This window comes from Mobula birostris, chromosome 1 (genome assembly GCF_030028105.1).
Source record: "Mobula birostris isolate sMobBir1 chromosome 1, sMobBir1.hap1, whole genome shotgun sequence".
NCBI classification, from domain to species: domain Eukaryota; kingdom Metazoa; phylum Chordata; class Chondrichthyes; order Myliobatiformes; family Myliobatidae; genus Mobula; species Mobula birostris.
In genome coordinates, this window is record NC_092370.1 from 133,917,737 (window position 1) to 133,939,263 (window position 21,527).

Below are 21,527 nucleotides of genomic sequence, written 5' to 3' on the forward strand. Positions count from 1 at the left end.
TCATTGAAATCTATTGAATATTGTAAGGCCTAGATGGAGTGGACTTAGAAAGGATGTTCTCTATAGTGCCTGAGTCTAGGACTGGAGGGCACAGCCTCAATATACAAGGATGTCCCTTTGGAGTAGAGATTAACTTACTTTATTTTACTTGAGCCAGTAAATCTGTGAAATTCATTGCCACCAATATCTGTGAAGGTCAAGACATCAAGAATATTTAAAACAGAAGTTTATAAGTTCTTGATTAGTAAGGGTGTGAAAGATTACAGGAGGATGCAGGAGAATGTGTTGAAAGCGATAATAAATCAGCCATGATGGAATGGTGGAGCAGACTCAACGGGCTAAATGGCCAAATTCTGCTCCTATGCCTTATGGTCTTATGGTTTTAATCTTTTGCTAATGGAATTTGGCTGTTGTGATGTCCAAACATAAGAAATAAATATGAAATTTAAGATCCTTGGAGAATATATTTCAGGCAAATTTTTAGGTGTCATTTCCATTATTTCATGCCAACAGTCATTTTCCTAATGGAGAAAAGGAAATAGCTCAAAAGAAGAGGCAAAACTAGGAAATAAAGTTCAAAGGACACAACTGAGTGGGAGGAAGGTAGATTTTTCAGACACTACAACTCAGGAAAGGTCGGAGGCTTAAGACCTGTAAGAATCATGAAAGAATGTGCGTTGCTTGGCACTGAAGAAAGAAATGAATAAGAGCGCTGGACAAATATTTAACCTCCAGCCCAACAAACTCCCCAGGCAAGTTGTTGATATTTTGGCCATTCTGTTGCATTATTATAGGAATGCATTTAAAATTTTGTTTCAAGTAGAAATCTTGTGGAGGGCCAAATGGAAAAGAAGTTCCTATAACATCTTTCATAGCCAATTTTAATGAAGTAAGCTACTCCGTTTTTTTCACAGGAACAATTATCATTTGAAATGAGCAAAACAAAGTGATGTAAGCTTGGTTTAAGAAATAAGCAGATAGAAAGTGTAAAGAGGGAATTCCACATCTTAGAACCTTGGCCATTGAAGACATGGCCGTGAATGGCTAAACATCAGGGAAAGAGGTCCATCAGGAGGAAAATGGAATTAGGAGGACAACGTTGTTGAAGTTGTATAAGACATTGGTGAGGCCCAATTTGGAATATTGTGTGCAGTTTTGGTCTCCTACTGACAGGAAGGATATAAATAAGGTTGAAAGAGTACAGAGAAAACTGACAAGATTGTTGCTGGGAGAGGAGGACCTGAGTTAAAAGGAAAGATTGAATAGCTTAGGACTTTATCCCTTGGAACATAAAAGACTGAGAGGAGATCTAATAGAGCTATGCAAAATTATGAGTGGTATAGATAGGGTAAATGCAAGCAGGCCTTTGCCACTGAGGCTGTGTGGAACTACAACCAGAGGTCATGGCTTAAAAGGCGAAAAGTTTAAGGGAACATGAGGGGATACATCTTCATTCAGCTATGGACTATAGCTGTGGGCTATGGACCTGGTGCAGGTCGATGGGAGTAGGCAGATTAAATGGTTCAGCACAGACTAGATGTGTTGAAGGGCCTGTTTCTGTACTGTACTGTTCTACGATTTTATGGCTCTATGATAGAAGTAGCTTCCTTGAATAGAAAGGAGACAGATCACAAGAGATTCTGCTGATGAAGGAAATCCGACAACACCCAAAATGCTGGAGGATCTTGGTAGGTCAAGTGGCATCTACGAAGGGGAATAAATTGTCAACATTTTGGTTTGAACTCCTTCATCAGGACTTATAAAAAGGAATTAGGAAGAGGTTTACTCTCCAGCAAGGGGAAAGTAATTACTTCTCTCTTCATCTCAGCCAACACGCAGTGACATTGATTATATAATAAGCAACAATATTCAGTGTTGCTGCTGGACTGATTTTTAGTCATGCTGTATTAGGCAGATATAATACAGACGCTCATTAAAAAGAAAGTATCCATGTGTTCCCGTGCAGACAGAGCATGCTGATATTGCAGCCTCACACAGTGATTTTCTCAGGGCCTTGTGCTAACTTTATTTTTCCGATTGGCAGTGCCAATCATTTGTTCTTTCTCATTCCGTCAGCCATAAAATTGTTAGGCTGTTACTTTGGTTTCTACTCTCACTTTACAATGTTACTGCTGATGTGTAACAGACTTGTATCTGTCATCAGGATCAGAACTGGCCCTATTCCAGTACACTGTGCCAGATTACGCTACTGACTCCTCCACCTAGTGGCAGTTATCTGTTACTACTCATCGGATTGAAGCAAATTCCATTTATTTTCTGGACACTGAAAAAAATTAACTCCTTCAAGAAAATTGAAACAAATTCATTTGATGCTTTTGATCCATCATTGATCTTATTAACAGAAGAATATTAGAAATAAAAACAAGACTGTATGATTCCGTGAGTCAGTTCCGCTTATAAATAACCTCTTGGCTGGCCTAATCAGTGGTCTCAACTCCAGTTTCTCCATAAACTCCATAACCTTTAATTCCTCTGTACATTAAAATGCTGTCCAACTCAGCTTTGGATATACCTAACAGCTTTGGTCAGGTCAGAGTTCTAAAGATTCAGATTCAAATTTATTTATAACGGGCATCAAAAAATACTGTGAAACATAGAAACATAGAAAATAGGTGCAGGAGTAGGCCATTCGACCCTTCGAGCCTGCACCACCATTTATTATGATCACGGCTGATCATCCAACTCAGAACCCTGCACCAGCCTTCCCTCCATACCCCCTGATCCCCGTAGCCACAAGGGCCATATCTAACTCCCTCTTAAATATAGCCAATGAACTGGCCTGAACTGTTTCCTGTGGCAGAGAATTCCACAGATTCACCACTCTCTGTGTGAAGAAGTTTTTCCTAATCTCAGTCCTAAAAGGCTTCCCCCTTATCCTCAAACTGTGACCCCTCGTTCTGGACTTCCCCAACATCGGGAACAATCTTCCTGCATCTAGCCTGTCCAATCCCTTTAGGATTTTATATGTTTCAATCAGATCCCCCCTCAATCTTCTAAATTCCAACGAGTACAAGCCTAGTTCATCCAGTCTTTCTTCATATGAAAGTCCTGCCATCCCAGGACTCTATGGCAAGGATGTCTTTCCTCAGGTTAGGGGACCAAAACTGCACACAATACTCCAGGTGTGGTCTCACCAAGACCTTGTACAACGGCAGTAGTACCTCCTTGCTCCTGTACTCGAATCCTCTTGCTATAAATGCCAGCATACCATTCGCCTTTTTCACCGCCTGCTGTACCTGCATGCCCACTTTCAATGACTGGTGTATAATGACACCCAGGTCTCATTGCACCTCCCCTTTTCCTAATCGGTCACCATTGAGATAATAATCTGCTTTCCTATTTTTGCCACCAAAGTGGATAACTTCACATTTATCCACATTAAGTTGCATCTGCCATGAATTTGCCCACTCACTCAACCTATCCAAGTCACCCTGCATCCTCTTAGCATCCTCTTCACAGCTAACACTGCCGCCCAGCTTCCTGTCATCCGCAAACTTGGAGATGCTGCATTTAATTCCCTCGTGTAAGTCATTAATATATATTGTAAACAACTGGGGTCCTAGCACTGAGCCTTGCGGTACCCCACTAGTCACTGCCTGCCATTCTGAAAAGGTCCCGTTTATTCCCACTCTTTGCTTCCTGTCTGCCAACCCATTCTCTATCCACATCAATACCTTACCCCCAATACCATGTGCTTTAAGTTTGCACACTAATCTCCTGTGTGGGGCCTTGTCAAAAGCCTTTTGAAAATCCAAATATACCACATCCACTGGTTCTCCCCTAACCACTCTACTAGTTACATCCTCAAAAAATTCTATGCGATTCGTCAGACATGATTTTCCTTTCACAAATCCATGCTGACTTTGTCTGATGATTTCATCGCTTTCCAAATGTGCTGTTATCACATCTTTGATAACTGACTCCAGCAGTTTCCCCACCACCGACGTTAGGCTAACCGGTCTATAATTCCCCGGTTTCTCTCTCCCTCCTTTTTTAAAAAGTGGAGTTACATTAGCCACCCTCCAATCCTCAGGAACTAGTCCAGAATCTAACGAGTTTTGAAAAATTATCACTAATGCATCCACTATTTCTTGGGCTACTTCCTTAAGCACTCTAGGATGCAGACCATCTGGCCCTGGGGATTTATCTGCCTTCAATCCCTTCAATTTACCTAACACCACTTCCCTACTAACATGTATTTCACTCAGTTCCTCCATCTCACTGGACCCTCTGTCCCCTACTAATTCTGGAAGATTATTCATGTCCTCCTTAGTGAAGACAGAACCAAAGTAATTATTCAATTGGTCTGCCATGTCCTTGCTCCCCATAATCAATTCACCTGTTTCTGTCTGCAGTGGACCTACATTTGTCTTTACCAGTCTTTTCCTTTTTACATATCTATAAAAGCTTTTACAGTCCGTTTTTATGTTCCCTGCCAGTTTTCTCTCATAATCTTTTTTCCCCTTCCTAATTAAGCCCTTTGTCCTCCTCTGCTGAACTCTGAATTTCTCCCAGTCCTCAGGTGAGCCACTTTCTCTGGCTAATTTGTATGCTTCTTCTTTGGAATTGATACTATCCCTAATTTCTCTTGTCAGCCACGGGTGCACTACCTTCCTTGATTTATTCTTTTGCCAAACTGGGATGAAATGTGTCATTTGCATTAACAATAAGGATATTGCTGGGGGCAGCCCATAAGTGTAGCCATACATTCTGGGGCCAATAACCAAACTTAGCGGGACACAAAATCAAGCAAAACAGAACATACCAAGTGACAAAGAAACAACAGCATTAAAAGCCCCGTTCCTTCCTCCCTTCCAACCACTCATATACACAGTCTCCTAACTCCTGTACAGGCCGTCTTCTTGGGCCTCCAGCTCCCAACAGGCTGGTGGATTCATAGATACTGGGTCTTTGACTTCTCCAGTGGACTTACAGAGATTTGAAGACTTGGTGCTCTGGCCCTCGGTTCTTAAGAAAAGGAATTTATTCTCACCGCTGGATAAATAGGCCCATCATTTATCTGAAGGTACTTCAAGCATTTTGTTTTTTTGCTTATACATTTTTTTTGGTTTATTTCTTTTACTTTTTGATTTATTTATTTCCTTATCACAGAGATCATTTGGCCCATTGGATTTATGCCAGCTCTCAGAGCAATCCCTTCAATCCCAAACCTCCCAGGTATCCTGGCACTCTTTTCTCTCTTTTACCCTTTTACATCACGTTATTTCTCCCCTGTTGCCCAGCGACATTGGCAGTGATCACAGTAGCTAATTAACCCAACAACCAGCACATCTTTGGAAAGCAAAGTTCGATGTTCAAAGTCATATCAAATCAAGTTTAATTGTCATTCAGACCATACATGGATACAGCTGAATGAGACAGCATTCCTTTGGGGCCAAGGCACAAAAACGTACCTGCTCATTCAAAATAACGAGAAAGTAAAAATTATATATATATATATATATAAATATTCAAAGTATGTGTACTCTAAACAACCTTGAGATTTGTCTCCTTATAAGGAGCCACAATACAAAGAAACCCAATAGAATCTAGAAAAAAAAGGGAAACTGTCAAACACCCAATGTGCAGGAAAAAAAACAAATTGTGCAAACAATAAAGGTAGGCAAATATCAACAGAACTGAAGTTCATGAAAGTGAGTCCACAGCCACAAAGCCAGTCACCACTGCTGCCGGTCTGGGAGTCCTTCAGTTGCTGGTCATAGCATCAGTTCAGTGTAGAGATGAGTAAACCTCGCAGAAAAGCAAGCTGAACACCAGCTCATCCCTCTCCACTTGTCCCGACACCTTGGCAGTTTCAATCTGTCCTGGTGCTTAATTCAGCCAAACTTTGGGTCCCTATCAGCATGATTTGGCCCATATTTGACCCTTCCAATCTGGTCTGGCGCTTAAATTGGCCAAAACATGGGTCATTCCTCACTCTCAGACCTGGGCCATGCTGCCTTGACTCTGCCTTGGTTCTGCTGTATTGAATCACATCCAGCAATGGCCAAATATTGACTCATTTCATTTCCCTGCTCTCGATCCTGGGCTCCAATCCCTTATGTGCCACGCTGCAACTGTCCTCCACCTTTGAAAGTTCAGTTCACTCCACAAAATTGCTAGGTCGTACAGGTTGTTCTAAAGCTCAACTCCGAAAGGAAAGTTACAGGCTATTGATTGCAGTAATTGTATCTGAGGAAATGTCTGATTAGTTCAGTAATTTATAGTTATGTTTGCTTTGCTTGCTACCAAGAAGTCATTGTTGTGATACACCACAGCCATCTTAATCCAAATCTCCAAGAGAAAAACACATGGTTAAAGGGAAACGTGACAACTCCTTATCAACAGCATCAAAGGTCAGAATTGAATCACAGTCACTACAGCATCTCTACGTCCTGGTCCTTGATTCCCAAATGAGGCAAAATATTATTAGAGTATCTACCTCAACAAGTTGTCTCATATATATTTCTAAAAAGGGCAATTTCATTCTTTTAAATTTGACTGTGTTTAGCTTCAGCCTGCTCAACCTTGCCTCAAAGTATCATAGAATAGTTACAGCATAGACATAAATTATGCAAACCCCTCAGGAAATGCAAGTCACTGTTATTTATTTTATCGTGTCATAGAGTCAGAGTCATGGAGCAGGACTGCACAGAGATAGGCCATTTCCATCTACACCCATCAGTTTACTCACTTTTCCCTCAAACAATCCAGTGGTCCCCTGATGGATTTGAACATTGCACTCTCTGCAAAGTTTGCCCACGCCATTGTATCCCATATCTTACCTGACATCAACACCCATTCACCTACTTCTAGTTTTAGATAGAGTCATAGAAAACTACAACACAGAAACAGGCCCCTCAGCCCATCTAGTCCATGCCAAACTATTATTCTGCTAAGTTCCATTGACCTGCATCTGGACCATAGCCCTCCATTACCCCTACCATTCATGTGCCTATCCGAATTTCCCTTAAATGTTGCAATCAAACCCACATTCTTCACTTCCACTGGCAACTCTCTGAGTGAAGAAGTTCCACCTCACGTTCCCCTTAAACGTTCCACCTTTCACCCTTGACCCATGATCTCTAGTTCTAGTGTCACCCAATCGCAGTAGAAAAAGTCTGCTTGCATTGATCCTGTATATACTTCTCACAGTCCCAAGATTGTGCTGGGGGCTGCCAGCAACTGGTACCATGGTTCTAACTGAAATTACTTTTGGTTTAACATTATCAAGACCAAAGATATTTTATTTCTAGCGACAACACAGTGAAAGATATGCATGAGTTCAAAGATAAAGATTACTTTTTCGTCACACGTACGTTCAAACATCGAAGCATATGTGAAGTGTATCATTTTGCGTCGACAACCAACACAGTCCAAGAATTGTGCTGGGGATGGCCCACTAGTGCCTCCACACTTCTGGTGCCAACATAGCATGCCGGACCTCGGGTTTGCCTGTACAGATAGTATACATTTTTTCTGTTGTCACAAGATTTCTTCTGTGAGCTCTGACTTCTTTCAGTATCCCTGAGATATGCTGGATTGAGAAAATAATTTTTAGGACTACTGGGAAATAAGGAGATGACATTGGGACTAATGAATTACTCTCCTGGGAGGTCACATAGACCCAAAAGACCAAACAGTCTCCTTCTGCCTGCATTGGTGCAGCACCCTCTCACAATCTACAGCAAACTGTCAGATTAGCAGAGAGGGTCATTATCTGCAGTCTACCATCACTGCAGGAGTTGTATGTGTCCAGGATAAAAAAGCAGACAGGAAAATCATTGTGGACACTACACACCCTGCAAACCGCCTTTGCAAAAAGCTCCTTCTGGAAAGTACTATAGACATATTGAAAAAAAAACTTCACACCATCTTTAAAGTTTTTTCCCCCAAGCCCAATCAACCATTCTAGTGACCCCCCCCGACAGCCCTCTTTTACCGCTCCCATTACTGCACTGCACTGTAAACACTTCAAGCTCCTTTATAAATCATACATTGTAGATACATGCTGGTATTTAAGTACTTGCGCATGTTTTATTGATTTCTATACTTTAACCTCTAACTGTTAAAAATCTAATTCTTCATTCTTTACAATTGTTGAATATTGTTGTTTTTTGTTACATGTCACACTCTAACCAACACAGCACAGCAAATTCATAATAAATGGAAATGTGGATAAAGTTGATCTTGCTGTGTCATTGAAAATTTAAGGCATACTTTATTAGCAACTAACTGCTTTCCTACTACTTTCAGAAATACTTAATGATGAATACCAATGCAATGTATGAAGATATAATCCATAAATACACTTAGTGGCCACTTTATTACATACTTCCTACACCTAATAAAATGGCCACTGAGTGTATGTTCATGGTCTTCTGCTGCTGCAGCCCATCCATTTCAAGGTTCGATGTGTCATGCGTTCATAGATGCTCTTCTGCACATCATGATTGTAACATGTGGTTATTACCTTCCTGTCAGTTGAACCAGGCTGGCCATTTTCCTCTGATCTCACTCATTAACGAAGTATTTTTTGCCCAAGGAACTGCCACTCACTGGATTTGTTTTTCACTTTTCACACCATTCTTTGTAAACTCTAGAGACTGTTGTGTGTGAAAATCCCAAGAGATCAGCAGTTTCTGAGATACTCAAGCCATCCCAACAATCACTCCACCAACATCCACCAACAATCATTCCATGGTCAAAGTCACTTAGGTCACATTTATGCCCTTTCTGATGTTTGGTCTGAACAACGACTAAACCTCTTGACCATGTCTCTATGTTCATATGCATTGAATTGCTGCCACACGATTGGCTGATTAGAGAAGCATTAACAAACAGGTGGAAAGGTGTACCTAATAAGGAGGCCACTGAATGTACAACTTCTTAATGTATGTATAGTGGCATGCAAAAGTTTGGGCACCCCAGTCAAAATTTCTGTTACTGTGAATAGTTAAGTGAGTAGAAGATGAACTGATCTCCAAAAGTCATAAAGTTAAAGATGAAACATTCTTTTCAACATTTTCAGCGGGATTAGTGTATTATTTTTATTTTGTACAATTTTAGAGTGAAAAAAAAGGAAAGGAGCACCATCCAAAAGTTTGGGCACCTCAAGAGATTTGAGCTGTCAGATAACTTTTACCAAAGTCTCAGACCTTAATTAGCTTGTCAGGGCTATGGCTTGTTCACAATCATCATTAGCAACTAACTGCTTTGCCAGGTTGTGCAAATTTCAAAGCTTTACAAACAACGTTCCCTCTAATTTTTAGTAGTCAGTGTGTGCAAAAATCTTATGTTGTGCAAATTTTTTTCCTGTGACAAAAGTATGTGCGCATTGAATGCACACATGGCACAGTTTATGTAGGCTTACAAAATATCTGACATAAAACTGCATAGAATAACAACAAAATAACATACATATTTAAGTCACTCAGTTATTTTTTCTCTCTCCTGTCTTTGGGAATTACCCATTCTTTGTAAACTCTGTCTAGACTAATAGAGCTTCCATCCAACTGATAACTTTTGATTCTCATTAACATATCCAAATGACATTCACCTAACTGGTTTCTCAGCTTGTTTTTGAGTTGAAACATTAGGCTAAAACCTTGCTCACAGTCCGCACTAGACACAAGAAAGGTTCCCCCAATGTCCATCAACTGTGCAAGGTTGCAAAATTGTTCATTTTGAAGTACAAATGCCACCATTTGAGCAAAGTTTGCAATCAGTTTGGATTTAATTTTTTCTTGCATAGAAAATTTGAAATCATTAAACTGTCTAACTATTACAGTATTTTGAGCTAGAAAATCATGATATTTTAGACATAAGGCATTAACTTGTTCATTACCAAATGTGAAGTCACAATCCACAATTGCGGAGAAATCAAAAGGTGACCATTCTTGTACCTCATCTTCAGGAAACCTTTCTTCTAAATGAACACAAAAACTATTTATAAAAGTCAACAGCGAACTTGTATCTACTGTGACGTTTTCTTCCCGTTGTCGGCTTAACAGAACTTTAACTTTGTCACTCCATGAAACATTGTCTCCCAGATACCGCCTTCTTTTCTTGTTAATTTTGCCTCGTGCAAAATGAAGTGAATTAATTGGTGTCAGGCCACTCTTTTGCAGAATCTTGCACAGTGCAGCCAGTTCGTCAAAGACATCACTTAAAACCTGTAAAGTTTCACGCCTGTTGCTTGTTTTGAATTCAACATAGTGAATCAATTTTTTTCAATAAAAACTTAGTAAGCTACCTACAGGATTTGAAACAGATCTTTGTAAACTTTATGATATGAACACTGTCCGCCAAAGATGGCTGCCGCCATGATGCAACTGTACAAACTGGAACAGGAAAGGTGAGGTGACGTAAATTAGTGACGTGCATTGTGATATTTGAAAAACCGACTAACTATTTAGCAGCAACATTTAGCTAAAAGGTTGTTTTCAATAAGTATTATTATTAATTACTACATTATTTTAGGTAACTAAACTTTTGTGCGCACATTAATTTCCTTTGTGCGCTGGTTGAAAAACGTGTGTGCACGCACACACATGCACAGCTTAGAGGGAACATAGTTTATAGATACCCTGACTCCTCAAACCTTGTCCCAACAATCAGTAGCCATGGGCTCCTCTAAGCAGCTGCCTAGCACTCTGAAAATTAAAATAATTGATGCCCACAAAGCAGGAGAAGGTTATAAGATGATAGCAAAGTGTTTTCAGGTAGCCATTTCCTCAGTTCGTAATGTAATTAAGAAATGGCAGTTAACAGGAACGGTGGAGGTCAAGTTGAGGTCTGGAAGACCAAGAAAACTTTCCGAGAGAACTGCTCGTAGGATTGCTAGAAAGGCAAATCAAAACCCCGTTTGACTGCAAAAGACCTTCAGGAAGATTTAGCAGACTCTGGAGTGGTGGTGCACTGTTCTACTGTGCAGCGACACCTGCACAAATATGATCTTCATGGAATAGTCATCAGAAGAAAACCTTTCCTGCATCCTCACCACAAAATTCAGCATCAGAAGTTTGCAGAGGAACATCTAAACAAGCCTGATGCATTTTGGAATCAAGTCCTGTAGACTGAGGAAGTTAAAATGGAACTTTTTGGCCACAATGAGCAAAGGTATGTTTGGAGAAAAAAGGGTGCAGAATTTCAGGAAAAGAACCCCTCTCCAACTGTTGAGTATGGGGGTGGATCGATCATGCTTTGGGCTTATGTTGCAGCCAGTGGCACAGGGAACATTTCACTGGTAGAGGGAAGAATGAATTCAATTAAGTACCAACAAGTTCTGGAAGCAAACATCACACCATCTGTAAAAAAGCTGAAGATGAAAAGAGGATGGCTTCTACAACAAGATAATGATCCTAAACACACCTCAAAATCCACAATGGACTACCTCATGAGGCACAAGCTGAAGGTTTTGCCATGGCTCTCACAGTCCCCCCGACCTAACCATCATCGAAAATCTGTGGATAGACCTCAAAAGAACAGTGCATGCAAGACAGTCCAAGAATCTCACAGAACTAGAAGCCTTTTGCAAGGAAAAATGGACAAAAATCCCCCAAACAAGAATTGAAAGACTCTTAGCCGGCTACAAAAGTGTTTACAAGCTGTGATACTTGCTAAAGGTGGTGTTACAAAGTACCCCATGCAGGGTGCCCAAACTTTTGCTTTGGGCCCTTTTTTTTTGTTATTTTGAAACTGTAAAAGATGGAAATAAAAAAGTAATCTTGCTTAAAATATTAAAGAAATGTGGCATCTTTAACTTTATGTCTTTAGGAAATCAGGTCATCTTTTACTGCTTAGCTATTCACAGTAACAGAAATTTTGATCAGGGATGCCCAAACTTTTGCATGCCACTGTATATTATTTGAAAAATCATATATTTTATGCAGAGTTAGCACTGCAGGTTTGCTAAGTCTTTATTCCAGATGTATTTTTGGCATGTGTCCCTAGCTATTATATTCACTCCTTATGTTGTTGACATTCACAGTTGCCTGATGTCTAGGCAAGTTTTCACTACTCCCAGGATGCCAAGCCTCTTCTTGAGATTCAATCTGGCTTTCAGTTCTGGCACATTTTTGAGGTATTGAGAATGAAGAGAGTGCCTCCAGACTGGGATTTAAGTGATAATTTCCAACTGATTTGTTTTACGCAGTAAATTAAAGAAAACAAATAAATTACATTTTTATGCTGCATCATATTGAAAGCACTCATCCTTTGTTGTATTCTCCGGAGGGAGGTATTAGAGTAGCATCCAAATTGTTGTTTTTATTGTGTTTTTCCTTGTAGACTTAGCTTTCTTTATGCTTGGTTATACACCCCTGTAATCATCTGTTTGTCTGTAGGTTTTTAGGAACTTGTAGGGTATCTGCTTTTATACTTCTCAGAATCAGAATCAAGTTTAATAGCACTGTCTGTGGATTTGTACCTTGAAAGGTTTCCAGGGCGCAGGCCTGGGCAAGGTTGTATGGAAGACCGGCATGCTGCAAGTCACCCCTCTCCACGCCATCGATGTTGTCCAAAGGTAGGGAACTAGGGCCGATACAACTTGGCATTGGTGTCGTCGCAGAGTAATGTATGGTTAAGTGCCTTGCTCAAGGACACACATGCTGCCTCAGCCAAGGCTTGAACTCACGACCTTCAGATCACTAGACCGACGCCTTAACCACTTGGCCACGCGCCAACCCACATATATATCTATTTCTGAATGGATACTGAACCCATGAACACTACCTGACTATTAGTTAAATTAAATAAGTAGTGCAAAAAGAGAAAAAGATAGTGAGGTAGTTTTCATGGGTTCAATGTCCATTCAGAAACCGGTTGGCAGAGGCTAACAAGCTGATCCTGAATCACTGAGTGTGTGTTTTCAGGCTTCTGCACCTCTTCCCTGTTGGTAACAGTGAGAAGAGGGCACGTCCTGGGTGATTGGGGTCCTTAATGATGGACGCCGCATTTTTGTGGCATCACTCCTTGAAGATGTCCTGGATGCTGGGGAGGCTACTGCCCATGATGGAGCTGGCTGAGTTTTTGTGCAGCTTATTTTGATCATGTTCAGTGCCTCCCCCACCCCCATACCAGAAGCTAATGCAGCCAGTTAGAATGCTGTCTGCAGTACATTTGTGGAAATTTGCAATTATCTTTTGTGACATACCCTATCTCCTCAAACCCCCAATATGTATGGGTTTCTTTCTCATTGCATTGATATGTTGGGCCCAGGACAGATCCTCAGAGATGTTGATACCCAGAACTTGAAGGTGCTCACTCTCTCCACTTCTGATCCCTCTATGAGGACTGGTGTAAGTTCCCTCCTGTTACCCTTTCTGAGGCCCACAATCGGTCCTTTGGTCTTACTGATGCTGACTGCAAGGTTGTTGCTGTGACATCACTCAACCAGCTAATATACCTTCCTCCTGTACGCCTTCTCTTCACCATCTGTAGTTCTGCCAACAATTGTGTGGTCAGCAAATTTCTAGATGCCATTTGATCTGTGCCTAGACACACAGTCATGGGTGCAGACAAAGTAGAGCAGAGGGCTAAGCACACACCTCTGAAGTGAACCAGTGTTGATTGTCAGCGAGCTGGAGGTATTATTTTTGATCCGCACAGACTGCGGTCTTCTGGTGAGGAAGTCAAGGATCCAGTTGCAGTTGGAGATACAGAGGCACAGGCTTTGGAGCTTTTTGATCAGACCTATAGGAATAACTGTGTTAAATGCTGAGCTGTAGTCAATAAACAGCAGCCTGACATAGGTATTAGTATTTCTGTATTTTAGTACCTCTGTAGTTTCTTTGTCTGCAAAGCTGACGTGAAATTCAGTCAGTACCTGTTAAACATGTTTTACTTGTAAACCTGTGCAGATTGGTTTGCTTTATGAAAGGAAAGGATATGCTCAGGTTCCTTCCTTACTTCTTGTTGCTTCATTTATTTATTTAGAGAAACAGTGCGGACAGACTCTCCCAGCCTAAAGAGCTGCACCACCCAGCAGCTCAGCTATTTAACCCTAGCTAATCAAAGGACAATTTACAAAGACCAGTTAACCTACTAACCGGTACGCCTTTGCACTAACCAGTGAGAGGAAACTAGAGTACCTGAAGGAGACATAATGTGGTTCACGGACAGAATGTACAAATTCTTTACAGATTTGAACTCCACAAGGCCCCAAACTGTAATAGCATGACACTAACTCCTAAGCTACTTTATTTGATCTTGCTTGCTGATGCATGCTGACGCTATCTGACCTGTACCGTGATGAACCTCCAATAAACTGGCTTCATCTGTAACATTTGTGCCTCATTCTTGACTTCTGAAGAACTTCCTGGGCATCATCATCTTCAGATCTGACAAACATTGAGTGGAAGGGATTTAACATTTGGAGAGGGCTAAGGTACACAAGTTCCAAAACTTTTCTGAGAGTTTGTGTGGCGCACAAAAAAGAGGAGGAACTCCGCAGTCAGACAGTGTCATGAAGTCCAACAAGTCAGTTCTGATGAAGGATCTCGGTCCTAAATGTTGACTGCTTTTTGCCTCCATAGATGCCGTCTGTCTTGCTGGGTTCCTCTAGTATTTTGCTCAAGATTTCCAGTATCTGCAGAATTTCTTGTATCCCTGAGTTTGTGGTCTGGAGCCTGGTCTCAGAGTGATGTAAAGATTAGCTTTGTTTGCCACATGCACATTGAATCGTACAGTGAAATGCATCGGTTTGCATGAAATCAAATCAGTGAGGATTGTCCTGGGCAGCCCACAGTTCGGCTGCCAACATAGCATACCCAGATTTCACAAACCCAAACCCTAATGTTACACCTTTGGGATGTGCAAGGAAACCAGAGCACCGAAAGGAAACCCACATGGTCATGGGGAGAATGTACATACTACTTACAGACAGCAGTGGAATTTGAAACCGGATTAATAATCGCTAGCACTGCAAAGCAATGCGCTAACCTCTACGCTACTAGACTCCCTTTGAAACAGGCCAGTGATCCAATAGGTCCTGGTATCAATTTTCTCCATTCAGCAGATGCGAGCAAATACTGCAACTACATGAGGGATTTCCATGGCCGGCCCTAAGTTAGTTGCAAAGGAGGAGAATTGGGCATGGGGCTAGCAAGCCCACCCCTTTGAAATCCAAAATGCCTCATCCCTGGAAGAGGAAGGATCTTCGATGTGCTGCTCCTGGGGACAACTTGAAAGACTGGCCCAGAACCGTGGACTCTGGTGAGCTGCTGTTGGCGGCCTATGCCCCAGTAGGGGTGATGGGCTTAAGTAAGTAAAATAAAATATCACTGCATACACAGAGCTAGGGCAAGGAGTACATTGTCCCACCTTGCTGGATCTCTCAGCTGAGAACGGCAAACCAGTCTAAGAGAATAGAATTCCAAATTGATGTGTGCAGACTTATAATGCATTTCTCAGCGAAACAATCAAAATTTCTCAAATGACATACACAAAATATACCAATGTACTTTTTGTAAATGCGTAGGTAACAGTCATATGAATGGATGTCCTGATACAAAATGGAATTCCCAAGTGCTCTTTACTCTTATTTTGCTTTGAAGAAGTCCTGAGGTACTTGCAGGCTCTGCTATGTAATGTTCTTAGTAGCCATTATAGTTATTTTGATTTGAAATTATGTTAAATATAATTTCTTTTCCCTTTTACAAAGCATTGTATTTCTTTATTTTCTTGTAAATACCCACAAGAAAAAGAATATCAAGGCAGGATATGAGTACATGAGGACATACACACAGTGGCTATTTTATTAGGTACACCTGTATACCTGCATGCTAATGCAAATATCTAACCAGTGAATCATAGGCAGCTACTCAATGCATAAAAACATGCAGATAAGGTCAAGAGGTTCAGTTGTTATTCAGACCAAGCATCAGAATTGGGAAGAAGTTTGATTTAAGTGACCTTGACCGTGGAATGATTGCTAGTGCCAGATGAAGTGGTTTGAGTATCTCAGAAACTGCTGATCTCCTGGGATTTTCACACACAACAGTCTCCAGAGTTTACAGAGAATGCCACATAAAACAAACAAAAAAATTCCACTGCATGGCAGTTCTGTGAGTAAAATCATCTTGTTAATGGGAGAGGTCAGAGGAGAACGGCCTGACTGGTTCAAGCTGGCAGGAAGGCAACAGTAACTCAAATAAACTTGTGAGATAGGAGTGGTGTGCAGACAACATCTCTTAATGTCTAACCCATCAAACCTTAAAGTGGATGGTATAGAGCAACAGAAGACCACAAACATACACTCAGTGACCATTTTATTAGGTACAAGAGGTACCTAATAAAGTGGCCACTGAGTGTATCCCTACTTTGATAAAAAATTTACTTTGATTTTGACAAAACATTACATGTTTATAACTTCACCATTTGTACACAAGCTAAACTTTGACTGAGTGCTTTCTATGAACAGATTAAATCAGTATTGCATTTGAGATTATCTGGAGGGAGAGCTTCAAAAGACATATGTACTAATGGCTCCTAATATCATTACTGTATTGTGCTTCCGTGACTTACACTCAGCACATGCTCATGGTCTTCTGCTGCTGTAGCCCTTACGCTTCAAGGTTTGACATGTTGTGCATTCAGAGATGGCCTTCTGCAAACCATTAGTGTATTGCTTGGTTATTTGGGTCAGTCACCTTCCTGTCAGTTTGAACCAGTCTGGCCATTCTCCTCGGACCTCTCTCAGTAACAAGGTATTTTCACCTACAGAACTGCTGCTCACTGGATGCTTTTTATTTTTTGCATCATTCCCTGTTGTGCGTCAAAATCCCAGGAGAAAAGCAGCTTCTGAGATACTCAAACCACCCCATCTGGGACCAACAATCATTCTGCACTTAAAGTCACTTAGATCAAATTTCTTCCCCATTCTATTATTTAGTTAGAACAACAATTAAATCTCTTGACTATGCCTGCGTGATTTTATGCATTGAGTTGCTGCCACATAATTGGTTGATAAGATATTTGCATTAATGAACAGGTTTACAGGTGTACCTAATAAAGTGGCCACTGAATGTATACCATGTTCACAGCAGCATCATATCCTTATTAACTCCACTTTAGAATCCCCATTAGAGGAACTCATTTCTGAGAGTCCACCTCAAACCGTGAGGGCAGACTTCTATTGTGCATTAAAATACATTTTTGCCCCTGTATAATGAAATATTATTTTTCTTACAGCAGTCCAGCCTTTGCTTTGTAATAGAGATGACACCTTATTTCAACAAACCATTTATGAATTGTAATATCTTTCTGGGTTAGTTGGCTTTGTAAGTGTTTTGGTCATATTTGGAGCAGTGAGATGCATTTTTCCTTACATAAGGATTTGGCTTGAACTTTCCATTGAATAGTGATCTGACAAATTAATTTGCCAAACTATGTTTTTATGCTGAGTATGTGTACTTCTTTGAAGCACAGTCATCATTGAAATGTAATATCGGCCCTTTCCCTGGTTACCATTAATGCATTTTGCTTTCTACATGTCTCACGTTGGCAGATGCCTGTTCTATCCAAGGCAATGTTTCAGTATTACTCCCCCACACCTCATATTGTGCAGACTCTAATTCCTTTGCCACCTCACTGGATATACTGTTCTTTATTTGTAATGTCATCTCTTTATAGTGTGGGCACGTGGCCAAGTGGTTAAGGCATTCAACTAGCAACCTGAAGGTCACGAGTTTGAGCCCCAGCCGAGGCAGCGTGTTGTGTCCTTGAGCAAGGCACGTAACCACACAGTGCTCTGCAATGACACCAGTGCCAAGCTGTATTGGCCCTTCTTTTCCCTTGGACAACATCGGTGTCGTGGAGAGGGGAGACTTGCAGCATGGGCAACTGCCGGTCTTCCATACAATCTTGCCCAGGCCTGCACCCTGGAGAGTGAAGACTTTCCAGGCGCAGATCCATGGTCTCGCAAGACTAACGGATGCCATCCCTTTATCACTTTTTTTGTCATCAGAGGAGAGAAACTACCAGGATAAATGTCACTTCTCAAGGGTTACTCTGAGCCATCAGGCTCCTGAGCCAGCGTAGGTGACTTCACTCACCTCGACGCTGAGCTGGTTCTAAAGTCACCACACTCACTTTCAAGGACTCTACAGCTCATGCTCTCAGTATGTTTTTTGCACTGTTTGCCTTAATTTGCACTTTTGTTGTTTGTCAGTCTTGTTATATATAGTTCTTTCATAACATAGACAACGCAGAACATAGAACAGTACAGCAGAGGAACAGGCTTTTCGACCTATAATGTTGTGCTGAACCAACTGTAAAATAAATCACCCCCCCCCCCCAAAAACTAATCCTTCTGACTTACACAATGCTCATATCCCTCCATCTTCCTCACATTCATGTGCCTATTTCAATATCTCTTAAAAGCCTCTAATGCATTTACCTCTACCGCCATACCAGGCATTCACCACTCTGAGTAAGAGACTCACCCCTCACATCCCCTTTGAACCTATCCCCTCTCTCCTTCAATGCATGCCCTCTGCTAATAGACATTTTTCATAAATTATGTCGCATTTCTTTATTTTCCTGTAAATACCTACAAGAAAATATACCTCAAGGTAGTTTATAGTAACATATATGTATTTGGATAATGAAATTGATTTTAATTTTGCAACACTTTGAACTCGAGAATGACTAAACTGGACAGCAAGGGCAGAGTTATTTGGTGGGCCATGAAGTAATTCTCCGACTGAGAAAACCGGACAGACCACTATTCTGCTCAATTCCTGAAGTTCAATCCATGCTCTTTTCAAGCTCAGTTAAGTTTATGATCATGTTCACAGTGTGGTGAGTTGCAGGTACAATGAAAGGCTCACTTGCAGCAACATCACAGGCACATAGATTCAGATGGACATTTAGGGAGAGAAGAAGAGAAAACTTCCGGTGTGGAGAGGGTCATAAACTCTGTTGTTTGTTTTACTGAGGCAGTAAGAAGTGTAGATGGAGTCTCTAGAGGGGAGCCTGGTTTCTGTCAAGTGTGGAGTTGTGTCTGCAGTTTTTGGTGGACATGGGCAGAGTAGTTGCCATACCAATTCGTGATGCATGGAAATAAAATGGTTTCTGTGGTGAGTGTTGAAGACGACATGCCAGGTTTCTTCAGCCTCCTGAGAAAGTTCAGACATTGGTGAGCTTGCTTGACCATGGTGTCAATGTGGCCGGACTTGGGCAGGCTATTGGTGATGTTCTCTCCTAGGAATTTGAAGCTCTCAACCCTCTTGTAAGTAGAAAACGTGCTCCACACCACTTACTGAAGTCAATCACTCTTTTATTTTGCTGACACTGGGGGAAAGATTGTTGTAATCACACCGAGTCACTAGTCTCGTTTCCTCCTTCCTGTACTATGACTCTTCATTTGAGATAAGGTCTGAAAACAGCAGTGTGATCTGCAAACTTGTGGATGGAGCTTGAATGGAATCTGGCCATGCAGCCCTGAGTGTGTAGGGCATAGCGTGGGCACTGAGGACACACCAGTGTTCGGAATAACCATGGCGGAAGTGTTGCTGCCTATGCTTACTCGTCCCAGTCTGTTGCAAAAAAGAATGTGACGTTACACTAAGGTACAACCAAGGAGGGAGATTTCAAAACAGAACATTGACCATGTGGCAATAATAAAAAAGAGAAAGACTGGTAGCTGACTTTAAGAAAGAATATCATTATATTCTGAACAGTGGCCAAAGCAGCTCCACAAGCATCCAACCATGCTGCAATCATGGACATAAGGACAGTTGGGAGGTGTCCTTCCAAAGGAGATATTAACAGAATTTCTGCTGATATTTGGCAGGGAGATATAGTCAGATAGGAATTCTAGGTTGGGAGTCAGGCAACATCATTATTAGTACAAACTTGGCTATATTTGTTCATGAATAATTTTACTGTGCAAGTAATAGAACACAGAACAGTACAGCGCAGTACAGGCCCTTTGGCCCATGATGTTGTACTGACTTTTTAACCTATTTTAAAATTGATCTAACCCTTCGCTCCTACATAGTCCTCCATTTTTCTATCATCCATTTGCTCATCTAAGAGTTTCTTCAATGCCCCTAATGTATCTGCCTCTACCACAACCCCTGGCAGGGTATTCCATCCACTCACCACTCTATGTAAAGAAACATATTTATGACATACACCCCTATACTTTCCTCCAATCATTTAAAAATTATGCCCCCTCCTATTAGCCATCACTGTTTTGCGAAGAGTCTCTGGCTGTCCACTCGATCTATGCCTATTAGATGCCGTGTATACCTTTATCGAGTCACCTCTCATTCTCCTTCTCTCCAAAGAGAAAAGCCCGAGCTCACCCAACCTACCTTCATAAGACAAGGATAATAACGGGAGTCTAAGTCATATTTCGCCTCCATGCTTTGGATTGGTATGCTTTTCTTTTAACTCAGCACCTCCTTACTTATAAAATTAAGAGAAATTAGTTTTGTTCTGCTGTAGGGGAAGGTATAGTGAGGGCTGTGGAAGTAAATTGCACCAATGTGATAACAGGGACACACAGACAGAAGCAGAGACATGGAATGTAACAGTGACCACATCCAAGTTTCAGGAACTTCACTAATTATGTTTTACCGTGCACCCATTGTTCTAATAGTAGAACTCTCAGTGGATACGATTAAATATTCTCGTTGCAGCCTGATACAGTTAAAAAGCACAACTGCTTTCAAGGTCAGTACAGTCAACAAAGATGCCTTAATTAATCTACTCAATATATGTATACTGTTATTTATTTATTTTCTTCTATATTATGTATTGCATTGAACTGCTGCTGCTGAATTAACAAATTTCATGACATATATGCTGGTAATTATAAACCTGATTCTGATTCTGATAATAGAAAATTCAATTTACTGTTAGTTCTTTTATGTATATATAAAAGTTAAATTAATAAGTTGTGTAAGAAAGTAGTGAGATAGAGTTCATTTGTTAAATGTCCATTCAGAAATCTGATGGCGGGGAAGATGCTGTACCTGCGTGGATACAATAGGGTCTTTTAAGAGCTTCTTAGATAGGTACATGGAGCTTAGAAAAATAGAGGGCTATGCAGTAAGGAAATTCTAGGCAGTCTCTAGAGTATATTACATGGTCAGCACAACATTGTGGGCTGAAAGGCCTGTAATATGCTGTAGATTTCTATGTTCTATTCTATGTTTTATTGAGGATGTTCCTTTAGGCTCCTGTACCTCCTCGCTGATGGTAGCAATGATGATAGGTGGGTACGTCCTGGGTGATGGGTGTCCTTAATGATTGATGTTGTCTTTTTGAGGCATTGCTCCTTGAAGATGTCCTGGATGTTGGGGAGGCTAGTGCCTGCGATGGAGCTGACTGACTTTACAACTTTCTGCGGCTTACCTTGATCGTGTGCAGTAACCCTGCCCCCCCATTACAAATAGTGATGCAGCCAGTCAGAATGCTCTCCATGGTACATCTGTAGAAATTCGCGAGTGATCTGCGATCTGCGGATAATTACTCTATTCTGTAATCAGGAC